At 41.7% G+C, this 20615-nt stretch overlaps 1 long non-coding RNA gene and 1 pseudogene across 1 annotated transcript; one reads left to right on the top strand and one right to left on the bottom strand.

The window, feature by feature from the left end:
* The first annotated feature begins 1336 nt into the window (after positions 1-1336).
* On the top strand, positions 1337-16615 carry LOC116759644 (annotated as a pseudogene).
* Positions 8575-16454, bottom strand: LOC116759645. The gene is made up of 3 exons (XR_004351523.1): positions 16412-16454; positions 9380-9415; positions 8575-8610 (listed from the first exon to the last, which is right to left on the bottom strand). It is a non-coding gene; the product is annotated as an uncharacterized LOC116759645 (long non-coding RNA).
* Positions 16616-20615: the final 4000 nt, after the last annotated feature.

The following is a 20615-nucleotide window of genomic DNA, read 5'->3' as shown; positions in this document are numbered from 1 at the left end:
AGCCGCCATGGCTCACGGGCCCAGCCGCTCCGCGGCATATGGGATCTTCCCGGACCGGGGCACAAACCCGTGTCCCCTGCATCGGCAGGCGGACTCTCAACCACTGCGCCACCAGGGAAGCCCCATTTCCTTACCTTTTCCGACTTCTACAGGCCTCCCGCATTTCTTGGCTCATGGCCTCTTCCTCCATCTTTAAAAACAGCCACTGTATCACTCTGACCTATGTTTCTCTTGTCACATCTTCTCTGATGCTGATCCTCCTGCCTCTTATAAGTATGGTCATAAGGACCCTTGTGATTCGACTGGGCCCATCCAGTTGGTCCAGGATCATATTCCCACCTCAGAGTCCCTAACTTCATCACATCGGCAATGTTGCTTTTGCCATACGGAGTAACACGTTCACAGGTTCAGGGATGAGGATGTGGACATCTTTGGGGGACCACTATTCAGTCATGGCTTGGGGATGAACTTGGCTTGCCAGCCCTGCAGTGACTGGCCCCCACTACTCTCCTGTCTAAACTCACTCTGCTTTCCCCTTTGAACTCCCTACTCCAGCCACATGAACTTCTTTCAGTTTCTGGAGCCTGCCCTCTCTGCTTCCTCCAGTCCTGGTCCAGGCTGATTCCTCTGCCTGAGAAAACCTTTCCCTACCTCTTCACCTGACTAACTCCTCTTCATCTTCCAGCCTTGGCTTAAACCTCACTTTCTCTGGAAGGTTTGGACAACCTTTTCTACTCCCTGCATCTTCTCCCAGACTTTTTTGCTCTCATAACATCCTCCATTGCTTCTGGCCCTGCTTATATTGCCTTTTATATTATTGCTTATTTATCTTCTCTCCCAGAATGTAAGCTCTTTGAGGGCAAAGGTGACAAGGGCAGCTCCACACAAGAGGGAGTTTATTAACTCCTTGCAGAATGAATTCATAAACATTAATTTCATAATAGGATGCAAGTTATTTTACTCTGTAGGCCTCATATTAAATGTATTTGTGGGCTTCCCTGGTGGTGCAGTGGTTGAGAGTCTGCCTGCCGGTGCATGGGACGCGGGTTCGTGCCCCGGTCTGGGAAGATCCCACATGCCGCGGAGCGGCTGCGCCCGTGAGCCATGGCCACTGAGCCTGCGCGTCCGGAGCCTGTGCTCCGCAATGGGAGAGGCCACAATAGTGAGAGGTCCACGTACTGCAAAAAAAAAAAAAAAAAAAAAAAAGTATTTGTTCATCATTCATTCAACAAATATGTGTTGAGCACTGACTTGGGAAGTACTGAACCAAGGAGTTGAAATTAAGAAAAAAAATCATCTAATGTTATGAAGATGCTAAGGTTGTAGTGGTATGATCATAAGGACCTGAATAACAATTTTCCCTTTCTAGGAAAATGGACTTGGAGGTCAGTGAACCAATAGACTTTAGTTCTGGAGATCATCAACACCTGGTTCGGAAAGCAGTAGATGATACTATCCAGAGCAAGTCTGCTCGGTCCTACGGAACTTCATCTTCAACTCATGGGCCACAACAAACTCATGGGAATCCATGCTCCAAAGCTGGTGAGTGAGGGGATACCTATGTGGTAGAAATTTCAGCAGAGACCACCACAGAGGACAGCAATCCTTTATCTGGCCCATTCTCAGAGGCAGCTATCCGCAGAGGTGAGAATAAAGAAATGACCTTTTTGGAAGAGAAAAGTTCTCTTAAAATGTTTACACAGGGTGGATTGTAGGATTTAATTTTGCTTTTAGTTTTTTCCCAGTCATGCTTTACCATGAAACATGACATAGGGCTGCAAAAACAGATGGTCCCCAAGTTTTCCAGGGCATTCATAAATTCATGAAACACATATTATGGTGAATAACTTGTGGTTTTCTTAGGAAACGTGAATTAGTCATTGAACGTAGAATGTTCTTGCCTACATACAAGATGATACCATGATATTGGCTTAAGTTTTACACAATACTAATTCAGAGCCCTACATATTAATTCTGTATAGGAAATACATTCAGCTCTAACAGAAGTCCGGAAAACTGTGGCTTAAATAAATGAGAATTTTTTTTCTTTCATGAAATATGAAGTTGGAAGGTAGGCAATTCAAGGCAAATGCTTAGGTCCCCGGTGAACACTCTGCCACCTTTATGCCTTCTTAGGACCTGGACGACTTGAAGATGGACTGTGAGCTTTGAATCTCATTGCTCTCTCCCTGTGGCCCTCACCCTCTACCTTGTGGCTGGAAAGAGGCCTTCTGGAGCTCTTAGTTGGCAGCTGAGGCTGCAATGGCCATTATGACTCCCTGACATGGATGGCAGTTTGTGTTGGTTGTTGGCTCTCTTCTTGTGGCTTGAGCTTCTCATCACATGGGGCTGGGCCCCAAGAAGAGGTAGACCAGATGGACAAGCCCCAGTGTGTAAGCATTTATCAAGTCTCTATTAATCAAGCCAGGGCTAATGTCTCACTGGCCAACACATCATGTGGTCAAGCCCAGCGTCAATGTGGGAGGGCACTCCACAGGTTTTGCTCAATTTAAATTCTTATTTGTCTTCTTGTAATTGGATTGTAAGTGTTCTTTATGTATTAGATCCCTTTTCAGATACATGATATGCAAATATTTTCTGCCAGTTTGTGGGTTTTCTTTTACTTTCTGAAGGTGTCATTTGAAGCACAAAGCTTTTACTTTTGATGAAATCAATTTATTTGTTTTTTTTCTTTGCTTGTGTTTTAGGTATCATATCTAAAAAAATCATTGCCTAATCCATGCTCACAAAGATTTACACCTATGCTTTCTTCCAAGAATTATATTTCTTAGGTTTATGTCTATGATCCATGTTTAACTAGTTAACTTTTGTGTATGTATGATACGAAAAAGGGGCCCAAATTCATCATTTTATACGTGTATGTCCAATTGTCCCAGCAAAATTTGTTGAAAAGACTCATCTTTCTCCATTGAATTGTTCTAGTATGTTTGTGAGAAATCAATTGACCATATTTGTAGGATTGACCACAAATGTAAGGGACTGTTTTAGGGCTCTCAATTCTTCTTAGTTGATCTATATGTGTGGTCTTATGTGGCTGGACCACATTTAACATCTATTCCCTCACAGTCCTTGATACATACTAGATGTGAATTTAATGTTAAGTAAGTGGATATTTTAATGTAGGCAGCACACATATGTTCTGGTATTTTGATTAAGATAGCTCAGTCCTATTTCTTTGTTGTTACACTTCAAATGCACAGAAACTGCCCAGCAGAAGGACACAGTTGACAATCCTATAAGTCAAATTTAAGCAGCATTCTTTCTTTTTTTTTCTTTTAAAACTGGGATAAGGCCACAAAAAAGTAAATGGTCATCACCATTTACTTATGTCACCATTTACTGGTGTCATATTCCGAGGGCTCCAGGAAAACCTGTGTAGTCAGCTGGAAGTAAGCAAACAGAGATGCCAACATGCCCTGCACTCTGCTTTGGCACGTCATTGGCTTGGAACTCCTTGGTCATACTTAACAATTAGTCAGGTTATCAAGTTTCTGCACAAGCAGGAGGGAAGGGAGTTGCTAAAGGCAGGGAGGATAGAGAGAAAAGTGGTGGAGAAGCTCTGCAAACTCCCTGCAGCCCAAGTCCCTCTGCAGAGGGGTAAACGCCCTCTCCCCCGGTAGTTCTTAGGGCATCACTGGGCTCCATCTATGCAGGGGTGCAGCTGAATCCCTAATGATGGGTTTGCAACATTCTGAGACTTTCAGGTCACTTTTGGTCCTAAGGAGGATGGGGTGTCCATAATAAGGAATTAAATCCCTGAGTTTGGTCTTTAAAATTTGGGGGCTTTCATGGATAAACCCTCAGATCTTCAATAAAATGCCTCTAACAGTCTGGACTGAGTCTTTTCCGAGAGTTCTGCAGAGCTGTATTGTTGTCACTCTATTGGCCAACTCTAAATTAGCACTCCCTTTCCTATCATCAAAAAAATCAGAGGAAAATTTTCTTTCATTAAGTGTCAAAAATAGGTAATTACATTTATATTTTTACTTTTGAATATTGTGTCATAAAAATAAGGTTTCTGTCTCCTCAGCTTTCATTGTAAAAGTGTTCTTCCTCCTGTCAGTTCAGCTGCTGATCACTGGGGCAATCATCAGCCTGCTTCTTTTCTGGTAAGTCTTTATTACTGATGTAAATTAAGTATTAAGCTGCCCATATTAATTTTCACTGAATAGCTCAATTTAATTTTTATCATTAAAAGATTATCTATTTTTCCTTAATCATTCATAGGATATAATATTTCTGTCGCTTTGTTTTTCTGAGGCAACTTCTAGACGAAGGTGTTGGTAGATTTCTGGAGTTTAACTTCCTAAGCTAAGAATTCTCCCTTATTTTGGGCACTATTTTCTTTTTTATTTTCCCCAAGCTATTTCCACAGATAAAATTGGGTAAAGGAAGAAAGGTGAGACTATGGAGGCCTTGGAGGCTGGAGCTCTGTTAAATGCAGAAATTATTTCAGGGACTATGATCCATCACGGCTTAAACCCATCCTTTGAAAATCTATGTTTACAAACAAACATATGAGAATTTGATTACTTTTGCTTTGTGTACATATCAATCTCAGTATTTTTTAAAATTAAAACTTCACTAGGACATTTACATTTATCCAAATTTCACTTACAACTTAAGACTGTGCTTTTTTGTGAATCTATTTTAAGAAGCAAGATACAGCTTTATGTTTTACTGTTTCCTTTCCCATCTGTCATTGTCAATCATTTAGGGTTTCCCCCCTTTCTTCTCATGAGATTGTTTAACTTCTACTTAAATATTACACTAGTTAGCAAAATAAGCTACTTATTGTGTAAAACTATTATTTTTTTAACCAGGAAGGCTTTAAGAGTTTGGGTGGTCAAGAATCCCTGGTTCACCTACGCACTCTTGTAAGTATTATTGGATTAAATTAAAAGTTTTTTCCACTAGCTATTGATTGATGTCCTTATTAAAAATTAGGTAAAGGTATAACATTCTTTTTTAAAATTAATTAATTAATTAATTTTTGGCTGTGTTGGGTCTTTGTTGCTACACATGGGCTTTCTGTAGTTGCGGCGAGTTGGGGCTACTCATCATTGTGGTGCGTGGGCTTCTCATTGCGGTGGTTTCTCTTGTTGCAGAGCACGGGCTCTAGGCGCGTAGGTTTCAGTAGTTGTGGCATGCGGGCTCAGTAACTGTGGCTCGCGGGCTGTAGAGCACAGGCTCAGTAGTTGTGGCGCACGGGCTTAGTTGCTCCTCAGCATGTGGGATCTTCCTGGACCGGGGCTTGAACCCATGTCCCTTGCATTGGCAGGTGGATTCTTAACCACTGCGCCACCAGGGAAGTCCCAAGGTATAACATTCTTGAAATGACAAAATTATAAAGATGGAAAATAAGCAAATTAGTGGTTGCTGGGAGTTAGGGGCTTGTGTGTGTGTGTGTGTGTGTGTGTGTGTGTTACCATAATGGGATGGTAGGATATCTTAATGATGAGATAGTTCCACATCTTGATTGTGGTGCTGGTTATATGGATCTGCACATAGATTTGCATCATAGGTCTATGACATAGCATTACGTATATACATGCTGTACCAATGTTACATTACTGGTTTGGGTATTCTACTTTAAATATGTAATGGGGGGGAAACTGAGCAAAGGTTACACAGGACCTCTGTTCCCTTGCAGTTTCCTGTGAATCTACAAGTATTTCAAAATAAAAAATTTGAAAAAAGAACCCACAAGCTGTGTATGGATAGCAATGAGAAAAGTTAATTTTAAAAGCAAAAAAAAAAAAGAGGTAAAGGTAATAATCTACATTTTTGTTTACTTTATAATACTTATTATCAGATAATACATCTCTATATCTATCTACCTATAATATATCATATGACATATCATATGATATAAGCAAATAACACATGGTTTTAAATTATCCCCAGGCCAGCATTTTTTGTTGTATTTATTATACTTGCTTGCTGTGGGAAGCTCCGCCGCCAGGTGCCTGCGAATTACATTCTTCTGGGATTATTTGTAAGCAAACCTCATTAGCATCCGTTGTCGTTCATCTCTGAAATATATTTTCATCACATTATTAAATTCATTCCATTTATTGTGGAAAATATTTCTGTGGAATAATACAGATAGAAATTATTTGTGAGACATTCTCTTGGATGAATTTTGAAGTCATAAACTTACTTATGACCTGGAATCCACACCCTTTTAACAAACTGGAGAATTTGGGGACCCTGGGCTACTCCTCTGTGCCAGCAAACTTGCTTCTGAGAGGCCCACTCCGGAGTCTGGGCTACATTTCAGGAACAGTTAACCTGACTGTCCTCTGTCAGAGACAAAAAACACATTTTGCTGTGGAGAGTGAGTTCACAAATTGTGTGCAAGAAATGTAATTTTCCTTATTTTTGTAAAATTTATTTTATTTCTATTTCAATGTGTCCTGACTCTATTGCAATTGAGGTTTCTGTTTATTAATGTTTATACCAGTCAGGCCAAACCTCTTGCCTCCTGGAAGCAGTGGACTCTCTGAAACTCACTGACAACAGTATTTGCTCCTCTTAGGAAAACCCAGAACAGAATCGCAGTATGATTTAGTGTTCTGGAAAGAAAGTCAGATTCTTTGCGATTGCTCCCATGAACTGCTGACCACCCTTCCCTGTGAAGATTTACTTACCAATTCACTTGTTCCTCACCTGGTTCCATATCAGAGTTGAGATAGCTTATAAAATATGCAAAATAGGCCTTCCCTGGTGGCGCAGTGGTTGAGAGTCCACCTACCGATGCAGGGGACACGGGTTTGTGCCCCAGTCCGGGAAGATCCCACATGCCGAGGAGCGGCTGGGCCCGTGAGCCATGGCCGCTGAGCCTGTGCGTCCGGAGCCTGTGCTCTGCAACGTGAGAGGCCACAACAGTGAGAGGCCCGCGTACTGCAAAAATAAATAAATAAATAAATATATATATGTAAAATATAAGAAGATAAGATAAATTGGTGGGGAAATCTGATGGAAGGAAAATAAAGCCAGAGGTGAGATTCGTGCGCAAAATGCATAGTTCCACGCATTTGAGTGTGATGAGCCTAGATTTGGATCTGCGCCTCCTGGTGGTCAACGTGAGCAAGGACACACGGCCAAGGATGAGGTTCTCTGTGGGTACCACACAGCGTCCAGTGTGAATTATGTGTCGGGGAAGAACAGTTTCCTCATGACGCTGAAGAAGACTGTCTCTTTGATACCCACATTTGGGCATTTCTTCAGCTGACGGAGCATTGAGGGGCCTTTCTTAGTTGGTGTGGATACACTGCTCATTGTCCAGGTGAGCAAGTAGAGTCTCCCAGTTCCTGCACTTAACAGCAGAGACCACACTCAGAAGGGGTGGGAGTTAAAAGCCAGACATAGAAAGACACTGGGAATCCTGGGGAAGAGACGATGGGACGGGGAGAGGTATTTTTCCAGAAATTTTTGGATGTTTTCTTTTCACTTTTTCAATAGTTCTAATGTTTATTTCAAGAAGAGATCAGGGCTTCCCTGGTGGCGCAGTGGTTGAGAGTCCGCCTGCCAATGCAGGGGCCATGGGTTCGTGCCCCGGTCCAGGAAGATCCCACATGCTGCGGAGCGGCTGTGCCTGTGGGCCATGGCCGCTGAGCCTGCGCGTCCGGAGCCTGTTGCTCCGCAGCGGGAGAGGCCACAGCAGTGAGAGACCCGCGTACCACAAAACAAACAAAAACAAAAAAAAAAAAAAAAGAAGAGATCAAAGTTACTGATCTCAAAGGAAGCTCTCATTGCCAAGGTTTTGCTATTTATTTTATTTCTAAGCTGGTAACAGCCTAAGAGAAGAAATATTATAAAAGGGAAGGTTGAAAGCAAGCACATTGTTAAAATATCATGTGTACGTCGAATAGGTGCACTTAAAAGAAAACCTGTAAGGTCAATAAAGACAGCTTACTTTGGTCCGTTGAACAAAGTAGAGAATCAGGCTTACCCACTGGGTTTGGGAGATCCAGAGAGGCAATCCGGGACTCCCGGGACTCCGGTTCTTTTCCAGTCTCCAATCCTGGACGTCATTAGCCAGCTGATGAAGTTCAAAGCCTCCCAGGCAGTCCTAGCACTGAGGATAGGATGTGTCCTCACATTTACTCCCAGAGACTAGAAGGTTCTTTCCTGGCTCTTGCCATGGACCAGCTAGTCTCTGGATCTGTCTCTGATGGAGCATCCTACCAGCTGGGGAATGTCCTCAGGCCCTGCAGCCGCCGCTGACTGTAGTTCTCACTGGCCTGCTGGCTGTCCTGGAGCCTGACTGTGGGCCTGGGCACATCCTCATAGCCTTTTTGGTCTCATCCTCCAGCTTGACTGCCTTCTGGCTCTCATCCCCTCCCTCTCTCTCTCACTGCCCCATCCCTGGCTCCATTTGGACCATGGGAACCCTCCAGCCCCCATAGAGCCCCCATACAGACCCAATGCAGCCCCAGTGCAGCCCTCTTCAGAGCCCTGGATTAGCACCTACCAGTGCAGCTCTATGCTTTGTAGGTGTGTCCTCCAGCTCATCTCCTGGTACTGAGGTCTCAATCCTCATTCCACGTCTGAGGTTTGAAGTATTTTATTCTCATCCAAGCACTATGGGAAAGGTCAGTACGGAAACCTTTGGTGGAGCGTCAGTAGAAATAGCATATCCTGCTCTGATAAAATGTTAAGATTCTTTGTGGATGGCCCTATTTGATTAATGACAATATGGTCTACAGATAAAGCTTTTACCTTGGTTTCCACATTCCTAATTAATACATATTTAAGTCACTGAATATGTTGAAAGTTACTATTGTGTTCTAAGAAATATTTACACATGAAATAATTTTTTCTGTCAGTCTTGGGGAGAACGATAAGGAAATGTTTGTTTCCGTTATTTATTTCCCATATTCATAGCCTGTAGCTTTGTGCGCTGGGATCATACATATTCCCAATAGCTCACTAGACCCTGCCAGAATGCACAAACCTCAAACCACCTCTTCTGGATTTTGGCCTTGGGATTCAGGCTTCTGATTTACTGTGATTTTTGTTTCTAGACAATACTTCAAGGTCTGCTGCTAGGAACCGTGTCAGTCTAAGTCTTTGATACACATTTGTGTGTGTGTGTGTGCTTTTCTTTGAATGTTATGTGAACAATAATCACAGTCTCTGGTTTTAGTTTCTATAATGCCGAGGAAGTGTTATGGGCAACGGCAGAACCGCTCTAGTGACCATATCACTCACTTTATTTGCTCTTCAAACAAAAGTACGTATTATTGAAGCAGATGTCTGTCATAAGGGAGTGTGTGAATATGTTTCTTTGCCCCTCCTGACCCATTCTGCTCCCTCTTCCCTCGGGCTCTCGGCTTTCTGTGGGCCTCACCTCCATGGAGTCCTTGCCTTCAGGCTTCTGGCTTTCCTAGTAACCATGTTTAAAAAGTAAAAGGAGACAGGTAAAATTAGTTTTAATAATATATTTCATTTAACCCAGTATAGGTGAAGTGTTATTATTTCGACATGTAATCAGTATAGCAAAAATATTAATGAGATACCTTACATTCTTTATTTCGAGATTCAAACCCAGTGTGTATTTTATACTTGCAGCAATCTCAGTTTGAACTAACTCTATTTCCAGTGCTCAGTGGCCAAGTGTATTGAAAGCACAGCTCTAGACAAACTTTCTTAGCAGGCATCAGAGTCACCCGGAGAGCGTGTGAAACACAGAATTCACTCCTCCTGGAGTTGCTGCTTCACAATGTCTGGCATGGGGGCCGATAATTTACATTTCCCAGGCGTTGCTGATGCTTCCTGCCTGAGAACCAGACTCGGTGACCTGGTAGATTATTCTCTTGGTGTGGTAAGGGTAGGGAGTGAAATAGGAAAAATAGAGGAATTAGGAAAACACTCTTGCAAGAAAATACCTTGGATTCTTTTGCTTCCTAATCCATTCTTTTTTCAGTCCAGAAGATGAATATTCCTCTTTCTTTAAAAAAATTCTAATCTTCCCTAGGCTGACTTGGTTACTGATTTATAGAAGCAAAACCAAAAAGCATATTAATAAATTTTAAGATTACAAAAGAATAATTAATAGTAATTTTTGAAAGCTTAGTATGTGTATTTTTATTGAAATATATACATACAAATGTGAAAAAGGTACCCAGTTAACATCTTTGTCTATTTAATTCCATTAATATAGTCTATGCATATGCTTTTAAAAATATGAATGATTATGATCATACTATACTTACAAATTTACATCCTGCTTATTTAGTACATTTTTTATTAGGGAAAATTTTATATAGATACAAAGATAGACTAGTTTAATAAACTCCCATGTGCCCATTACCTAGTTTCAAAAATTATCAATTTGTGGCTCCTGTTATTTCATCCATATCCTACCCTTTTCTCCCTCCTGAAGAAATACAACACTTTTTATGTAGCATTTTTCAGTGCTTAGGGGCTAATGGATTTCCATGGTTCTTGGGATTAGCCAGGGGAAATGATTAGCAAATGGGCCAGTTTCTGTCTAGCGGGTACACGATGCATCTCTAAACACCTTGAAATTGCTTATGGATGATAATTTAATTGGTTTTGTGTTGTTTCCTCAGTGCGATTTCACCTTGCTAAATGGAATGCTGTTTGTTTTACTCTTCGTACTTATTATCTATGGAATTCTCTTAATCTTAATACGATCATATGTAAGTGGGATCTCCTTTGTAAACCTCAGAGAATTGTTAGAAAATAGGGTGAAGTGCTGGTTGTGTTGTTGGTCTGGATCCTCTGAGAAGCACACACCAGATGGGTGAAACTTGCAAGGACTGTGATAGGAGAAATGTCTGTGGGAGAAAAGTGTGGCGGCAACGAAGGCTGGAAAAGCTGTCAGACCACGACAGCATATGTGACCCCAGGTTCAGGAGAGGGAAGGAAGGTGGGAGCACTCTGGATGTGGTGCCATCAGGGGCTCCTGGAGCTAATGTGGACCATTACAGCAGTCTGGGGTCTCCCAGGAAGGTCCTGCTGCCCCCACCTGAGATGGTGAAGCGTGACCCAGGAGCAAACTACAGTGGGTTGCACCACACAGCCACCGGACCCTGGTCAGTTACATGCCCCGCCCCGTAGCTGGAGGTCTGTGAGGCCACCTGCTGCACCAGTTGTGGTAGGGGACCACTGACAGGAGGTCTGGGCATGAAGACTGAGCTGCGACCCTAGGCGACAGCTGCCCTCCCCTGAGAGGATCGTGGGGTGAACGACTGACAGACCCTTGTTCTAAGCATGTCCAACCTTGCTGGACTCTGGCAATTTTGAATCCTTCAGACTCCAGTTGTCAGCTGTTTTCTTACACCTAACTCAGTCCGGAAACACTGTGCCTCCCTCTCTGTGTCACTGACTCCTGATTTCTCTCCCCAAGAACCTTCCCTGGTTAGCAGAGTGCTCCCCATGCCTCTAGGACTAGCTTTCTCCTCCTAAAGAGTGAACGCCATTATGCTTCTCAGATGTTATACACCACTTCCTTTTGCTCTTCTACAGCCAAACCCTTTGGCATTTAGGCCAATTTGTCATATATTCTGATCAGGGCTGTTCCGGTTGCAAGGAACACATACCCCTCAGACTAGGTCAAGGCAAAGACTCAGAGACTCTCATGGAGCTCCTAGGTGGGAAGAAGAGCCAGAATTCACGGAAAAGGAAACCCCACCTCCCTTTCTTAAACTGAGGTGATTGGCTATCTCTGCTTGTGTAGTAATATCTCCAGCACTAGCTAATGATAGAACTGCTGCCTGGATTCCTCTATCCTGAGAATTGATTTCTAACTGGCCTAGAGCATCTGTTTGATCCTGGTCACAGGTAAGAGGCTCTTGGTCGGTCAAGAGATTCACTGCTATTGGAGTGTTATCATCCACCTCTTGTCAATCAGCTCTAGCAAGGCTGTGTGAGGGTCACTATGTTCTCTGAGCTGAGGGGAGGGCACATTCTCTTGAAGAACTATGTGGATGGGGCTTGCTGAATGGAATTGAGTGGATGCTGTTGACTATGTTCAAGAAAAGATTCTCTCCACATCTTTGACTTTCTTAATATCTTATCTAACAGCAGGGACCTAAGTGATCCCCTGAGTTGTTCCAAGTCTTACTCTTAATATACAGTTGTTTCCTTTCTTTTTGCAGTGGTTGCATCTATTGTATGCTGGACTTGGTACTGTGATCTTCTCACTCATAAGCGCATTTCTCCCTTTCTTTGACAAAGAGTATGGTATGTGCATTGATGGGGCCCTAAGCCCTCTGCTAGGCCTGGAGTCAAGTGGAGTCAGTAATTTACTGGAAAGCTCCCCAGGTCACTTGCTCCTTCCTCTGTCTTCTTGTCCTCCTCCTCCTCCTTTTTATTTTTTATAAAGACAATTCTTTTTAGAGCAGTTTTAGGTTCTTAGTAAAACCAAAAGAAGAGTACAGAGATTTCCCATATACTCCAGCCTCCACACATGCATGGCCTTCCCCATTATCAATATCCCCCACCAAAGTGGTACATTTATTACAATTCATGAACCTACATTGACATATCATAATCACCCAAAGTCCGTAGTCTACATTAAGGCTCACTCTTGGTGTTGTACATTCTATGGGTTTGGACAAATGTATAATGATATGTATCCATCATTGTAATATCATACAGAATATTTTCACTGCTCAAAAAATCCTCTTTGTTCTACCAGTTGATCCCTCCCCATCCCCAACCCCTGGCAACCACTAATTTTCTTACTGTTTCCAAGTTTTGCCTTTTCCAGAATGTCATAGAGTAGGAGTCATACAATATTAAGCCTTTTCAAATTGGCTTCTTTTACTTAGTCTTTGCACTTAAGATTCCTCCATGTCTTTTCATGGCTTGGTAGGTCATTTCTTTTTAGTGTTGAATAATATTCCACCATCTTGATGTACCACAGTTAATTTATTCTTTCACCTACTGAGGTGAATCTTGTTTGCTCTCAAGTTTTGGCAACTATGACTAAATCTGCTATAAACATCCTTGTGCAGGTTTTTGTGCAGACAGATGATTTCATCTCCTTTGGGTAGATACCAAGGAGCATGTTCACTGGATCATACAGTAAGAGTATGTTTAGTTTTGTAAGACTGTATTCCAAAGTGGTTGTAATACTGTGTATTCTCACTAGCAGTGTATGAGAGTTCCTGTTGCTCCATGTCCTCACCAGCATTTGGTATTGTCAGTGTTCCAGAATTTGGCCATTCTAATAGGTGTGTAGTGGTATCTTATTGTAATTTTTTTTTTTTTTTGGTGGTGCGCGGGCCTCTCACCATTGTGGCCTCTCACGTTGAGGAGCACAGGCTCCGGACGCACAGGCTCAGTGGCCACGGCTCACGGGCCCAGCCGCTCCGTGGCATGTGGGATCTTCCTGGACCGGGGCACGAACCCGTGTCCCCTGCATCGGCAGGCGGACTCTCAACCACTGCGCCACCAGGGAAGCCCTTATTGTAATTTTAATTTGCATTTCCCTGATGATATATGATGTAGAGCATCTTTTCATATGCTTACTTGCCATTTGTATATCTTCTTTGGTGAAGTGTCTGTTAAGTTCTTGGGCCCATTTTGTAATCAAGTTGTTTGTTTTCTTATTGTTGAGTTTTAAGAGTTCTTTGTATATTTAGGAGAACTGTCCTTTATCAGATATTTCTTTTGTAAATATTTTCTCCCAGTCTGTGGCTTGTATTATCATTATCTTCACATTGTCTTTCACAGAGCAGACATTTTTAATTTTAATGAAGTCTAGTTTATCCACTATTTCTTTCATGGATCATACTTTTGGTGTCATATCTAAAAAAATCATCACCACACCCAAGGTCATCTAGGTTTTCTCCTATGTTATCTTCTAGGAGTTTTATGTTTTACATGTAAGTCTATGATTCATTATGAGTTATTTTGTGAAAGGTGTAAGATCTGTGTCTAGATTCATTTTTTTGGCATGTGGATGTCCAGTTGTTTCAGCACCATTTGTTGAAGACACTATGTTTACTCCGTTGTATTGCCTTTGCTCTTTATTCTGTCCTGTTGATCTATTTGTTTAGTCTTTTTACCAATACCACACTATCATCTTGATTACTGTAGCTTTATAGTAAATCTTGTCGTCTGGTAGCATCAGTCCTCCAACTTTGTTCTTTTCCTTCAATATTGTATTGGCTATTCTGGGTCTTTTGTCTCTCCATATGGTTTGTCAATATCCACAAAATAACTTGCTGGGATTTTGATTGGGATTGTGTTGAATCTATAGATCAAGTTGGGAAGAACTGATATTTTGGAAATATTGAGTCTTCCTATCCACGAACATGGAATGTCTCTCCATTTATTTAGTTCTTCCTTGATCTCATTCATCAGAGATTTATAGTTTTCCTCATATAGTTCTTGTACATATTTTGTTAGACTTATACCTAAGTATTTAAGTTTTTTGGATGCTAATGTAAATGGTATTGTGTTTTTAATTTCCAATTTCACTTATACATTGCTGCATATAGGAAAGTAATTGACCGTTGTATAGTAACTTTGCATCCTACAACCTTGTGATAATTGCTTATTGAACCCTCAGATGCTCCTGGGGCTTCTAATCCTGACCAGGGCTTCCCTGTGGGCTGTCTCTTACATGGTGTCCTGAGTCCTCTTCCCCTGGGGTTGGGGGGAAGACAGCTGGATCCCATCTCACCTTACTCTCCCACTTTCCTGTCTGCCTGCAAACATATAACCTCACCTGAGAGGTGCACTCCTAACCGCCAATACATGAAATGATTAGGAGTCATTATCTCTCTTGTAAGAAGAAATAAGATAAAGTCACAGGTTCTTGGAGGGGAGGAAGAAAGAAAAGCACTTTTCCACAGAAGGACTCCAGGGTGACAGATGGAGGCTAAGAGCAAGGCTGGAAGCTCAGCTGCTGGAGGCCTTTTTTAAAGGATGACCAACTGTCCTCATTTCCCTGGGACTGAGGGGTTTCTGAAGACACACAAAAGTCCTGGGCAAACTGGAATGGTTGGTCATTCTAGCTTTTTCTGCCACAGAGTTACTGGAATCAGACATAGGGAGAGGGAGGATAAGTGGGAAGGGACTTAGTGGTCCAGGTGAAGCAGCCGCTTTGGCAACCCCCAGACTTGGGTTTGACTCTCTTCTCTGCCACCTGCTACAGTGTGATCTTCCCTTCTTGGAGGCTCTGTTAACCTCACCTGCCTCAACTGGGTCATTCCCATATTACATGAGATGACATCTATCATGAACTGATACGAGGCTACCCAGAAGGTGCCCCATTCTTTTCCTCCTGTTTCTTTCCTCCCTTCCTCCTCATTCTTAGAAGGCTGAGTGGGAACCAGGACACAGGGAGAGCTGATGCCTGAATTACTTGGGACAGGTTTCCCTGTCGTGGATGTTGTTCTAAAATGGATTATTTTAAAGAGTCTTTAAAACCCCAAGAATTCTTTGTAATGCCAGGGTTGACCTGTCTGATGCGGCTCTGCCTCACAGCACTAGACTCTTAGTCTACAGGTTGGATATAAAGACCTGAGGAGCAGCTTGTTTTCTTTTCCTCCTTCTAATGCACTTGTGCTGCCCACATCTGCTCACTTTGCAACAAACACAAGGGTGAGAGGGCTCTCTGACATTTTTTCTTGATGCTTTAGAAGCTCATAATTTTACCTACCGCAGCTGAGCTAAAACATTTAATTGGGGTTTATTTAACCATATATGAGTCTTCTCATTCTATTTTTTTTTTTTTTTTTTTTTGCCGTATGCGGGCCTCTCACTGCTGTGGCCTCTCCCGCTGTGGAGCACAGGCTCCTGACGCGCAGGCTCAGCGGCCATGACTCACGGGCCCAGCCGCTCCGCGGCATGTGGGATCCTCCCGGACTGGGGCACGAACCCGTGTCCCCTGCATCGGCAGGCGGACTCTCAACCACTGCGCCACCAGGGAAGCCCCTTCTCATTCTATTTTGAAATACTGACATCGTCACAAAGCCATCTCCAATGTCAAGTTTTGAAAAATGCTATCACCCAAAGGAAAGTTCAGAATTATTGCTGTGGGTGAATCTAAATGTTGGGGAGCCATCTTTATTTTCATTCTTTTTTCCAGTGAGAACGTGTGGGAAAATCACAAACACAGGGCATTTTGTAGTTTTTCTCTGTGTCCAATCTGCCCACCTGGTCTACATCATTGGCTAAAGGCACAGAGCTTTCTGGACTTGAAAGGAAAGTAAGGCTCACACATTTGGTCCCACTGGCTTCAGGAGAATGAAACACTTGCTTTAATAGATAAAGCATAAACTTGGGGACATCATGAATGATTGAGGCTGTAAGAATAATATCTATAGCCACAAATTTACTCTCTGTGATATATTTACTGATGGGAAATAATTTTTCCAGATAATTTTAGGATACTTACTTGATAGAAATGTACAATTTAAGTAGCTAATTCTTCTTTCTTTTCTTTAAGTACTTGGTGATGGATGTACAGCTGATGGTGGGAGGGCGCCATCATCATTCTGACCTGGACCCTGAAGAGTATGTTTTTGCTGCCCTGAACATCTACATGGACATAATCAACCTTTTCCTTTTTATTTTGCAACTGATTGGACTGGGACGGTAGTCATACGGCCAAGGCTGGCTCGTGCTGAAAAGAGGGAAGGAGGGATGTCTGTGAAGACATACAGAGGTTACCACACCATAAGCCCTTCTATTTTAAAATACTTACTTAATTTTTTTGTCAAATGACAGTGAGCATTCAGTAAATGTTAGCTGTAGCTGTTATATATTTTTAGTTCCACTGTCACATTGCAAAACTTTCTGGCGGACGTTTCTGATTTTTATAAATTCAAAAGGTGAGCTACATAACTACATACTTACAAACATTTGTAAGATGCTCATTAGTTTGTGGAAGTTTTCCAGGCACTATTTAAAGCTGTAAGCAACATCCCTCTACATGAATAAAATTGATTACCGAAACCCATATTTACTCCATCCTCTTCTCTTGGTTTGGACATTTGGTGGGAATATTTTGGCATCTGACTTTTTTTAAGAGTAAGAGAAACTATAAAGAATTCTGCCTTTCTCTTGGATTCCAGAGTCAGACTGGAGAAGTAAATTCTATCTTGAGAGATCTCTATTTCTATCTCAAACTATCTGTGTGCTCCAAGGGGAGCCTTTTGGGTCTGAACCACTTCAGTGTCTGGCAGGAATATAAGAAGGGGCCATTTCCAGCATGGATGAATTGTGCAGGGGGGAGGATGGGGAAATTAGATGAACTCTTCTGGTCTCTCTAGTATTTATCATAGAGCTTTATTTCAAAATTTAACTGAACATACAGCTCTCAAGTAAGACATATGGACTTAAGTACAAACAATATAGTCACATACATCTACCTGACTTTTTGATTACATATTTCAGATTAGCCATATCTCCACTATTTTAGTGGAGTTTCTTTATTGTGTTTATGATCTCTTATTACTACCAGTAAAATCTTGAAGATGGGCATAACCTCTGAAATGTGAGCAAGTGGAAGAGAAAGGGACTTTTCAGCCACCCAGCAAAAAATCTAGGAGGACCCTCTAAAGCTCCTGGGTCAGGGTATCTTAAAAAACATCACCATCTGTACATACACCTGCCAAAGTCATGGTGAATTAATTCCATACAAGAAAGCAAATTCAGCTGGGAAGCTTGAGATTTTGCATATTCTTTTGGCATCAAGACAACCTTCCTGCATATAATAGGGACACACTGGCCAATTTGTTTCTCCATTGAAGTTTCTGCCATCCCCACACCACATTAGGCATTTTTCTTGTCTCAGCCATGCTCCCAACCACACACAGCCCACTGTGAGTCTACTGTATGTGCCATCATATAGCAGTGCTGACTTGATTAAAAGAAATTCTACTGCTTCTATGACAACCTTTTGATTTCTGCATTTAGTAAGGACTCTGAGAAAGACATACCTTTTACGGTCAGTCTATCAAATGAGTAGATTACTTTGTTCTCAGTGACAGAAATTCACCTTTTGAGAAGAGAGTCCACGATTTGAAAATCTGTCAGGAGTGGTCCCAAATCCAGTGATTGGTAGCACATCTGTAAATCAATCCAAGATGTCCATAATGGGGCAATCGAAACTTAAAGAAAAAGAATCCATAGAAAAATTTAGGTTATACTTTCTATAATGCTCACAAATCCTGGGCCTATAAGTTACTTTTTTCTTATCCCAAATGGGTATTCCCTCATCCAGCTTTAGGCATGGTTTGCTGAGCAAATCTATCTATACACAAGTGGACCCTAGTGAAACTACTCATGTTAAAGGCTAGTAAGCAGTTAGCCATGGCCTTTTTAAAATCAGTATGCCACTTTGCACTCATAGGTTCAAAGAATATCAATGGCCAGAATGCTGTGGCATATGTTTGACATTACTATCAAGACGAATGTTGGCAGTTTCAGTATCTTTTGCTTAATCAAATTCCTTGAAACAGATCAATCAACTGCTGAAGATGTCATCAATGGTTTCCAAGTCGTAGCACTATTGATAGCTTGTAATGCACTAAGATAACATTTATCTGATTGTTGCTGTAAAGCAAGGGTCAGCAAACATACGACACACACCAAATTTAGCCTGCTATCATTTCATTTTTTAAAATTTTGTTTTGAATTATAGATTCACAGGACGTTGCAAAGATAATTCAGAGAGGCCATGTGTACTCTTTACCCAGTTCCCCCCAATGGCTATCTCTTACATAATGTACAATATCAAAACCAGGATACTGACATTGGGTACAATATGTATGTATATTTCTGTCATTTTATCACATGTAAATTCATGTAACCCCCATTGTAACCAAGATACAGACAGTTGCATCACCACAAAAATGTCCCTTTTTCTACCCCTTTATAGCCACACACATACACCTCTCTTCCCCCCAACATCCCTAACACCTGATAACCACCAATTTGTTTCCATCACTATTATTGTCATTTAAAAAATGTTAAATGGATGAAATCATACAGTACGTGACATTTTGAGATTGGATTTTTTTCACTCGGCATAATGCCCTTGAGATCCATCCAAGTTGTTGGAATTTGTGTCACTAGTTCACTCCCTTTTATTGCTGAGTAGTATTCCATTGCATGGATATATCACAGTTAATCATTCCCTTACTACAGGACATTTTGGTAGATTCCAGTTTTTGGCATAAAGCTGCTATGAACAATTGTGTGCAGGTTTTTGTGGACCTAAATTTTCACTTCTCTGTGATAAATGTCTAGGAGTGCAAATGCTCGGTCATATGGTTAGTATATGCTTAGTTTTAAAAGAAACTACTCAACTATCTTCCAGGGTGGCTGTATCACTTTACATTCCCACAGGCAGTGTATGAATGACCCAGCTTCTCTGCAACTTCGGCAGCATTTGGTGTTGATGCTACTAATCATTTTAGCCATCCCGATAGGCGTGTAGTGTCTTGCTGTGATTTAAATTTGTATTTCCTAATGGATAGTGATGTTAAACAACTTTTCATGTGCTTATTTGTTTGCCATACATCCTCTTTGGTGAAATGTTTCTTCATGTCTTTTGTCCATTTTATATTGGATTGTCTGTCTTTTGTTTAGTTTTGAGAGTTTATATATTCTAGATATGTGGTTTGCAAATATTTCCTCCCAGTCTGTAGCTTGTCTTTTCACCTTCTTCATTAGGTCTTCTGCAGAACAAAGCTTTAAATTTTGATGACGTCCAATTTATCAATTTTTTCTTTTATGGATCATGCTTTTGGTATCAAGTGTACTTTTTCTTTTACAAAATAGTTTTAGCTCCTTTGCCTTTCCATATTTTTAGAATATTTCTACATTTTAGAATTATCTATAGCTATAAGAAAATGTTGCTGGGATTTGGTAAAGTTGCTGCCAAGCAATTGAACCAAACCCGGGCATTATGTGAACTGAGACACCCCCCCACCTCCCACTAAGCCAGTGGCTTTGCTTTAGGCAGTGAAGATATACACAAAATCTCCCCCAAAGGTAGCTACTAATTTTTCATGTAGAATTAAGATACTTGCTGCTACAGTCAGGCTAGCTGTGATCTCTAATATACCATTTGTTTGACTTGCAAGGCCTGTCGGGCCCATGTTAATTCTCCAGTGCCAGGTGACCTACCCTGAAGTGGAGATGTCACATCAGTGAGTCCCAAGGCTTCCATGGGTCAGGCATTCAGTTTCAAGAAGAGCCTAGGAGCCAGTTAGTAGCTGCCTTTCTCCAAAATGGTGTACTAGGTGGCTGCGTCAGGCAGGTGGCAATGTTGTGCTGGGAAATGGCTTGAGCACTTGGGCTGCCACCAAGTCTTTAACACATGGAATGATTTTACTTTCTCCTCTTGGAATTCTACATTGTTTCTGTTGGACCACCAGAGAGGGGACAAAGAGGCAGAATGGCGAGTGATTTATGCTCCACTTCTAACCTCTCTACGTGTAGCAGTCCCTACTGGGAGATGCCCCACGGATAATTATGAGACAGGTAACTGTGGGCACATAATCGTCAATTCCATTAAACATTCAGATTTGGGAGCTGCATTATATTTAATCAGCCAAAGGGCCCCACCCACAAGGGAAGCCTCCCTTCCC

Source organism: Phocoena sinus, chromosome 9 (assembly GCF_008692025.1).
Source record: "Phocoena sinus isolate mPhoSin1 chromosome 9, mPhoSin1.pri, whole genome shotgun sequence".
NCBI classification, from domain to species: domain Eukaryota; kingdom Metazoa; phylum Chordata; class Mammalia; order Artiodactyla; family Phocoenidae; genus Phocoena; species Phocoena sinus.
This window is presented reverse-complemented; position numbering and strand designations above follow the sequence as displayed.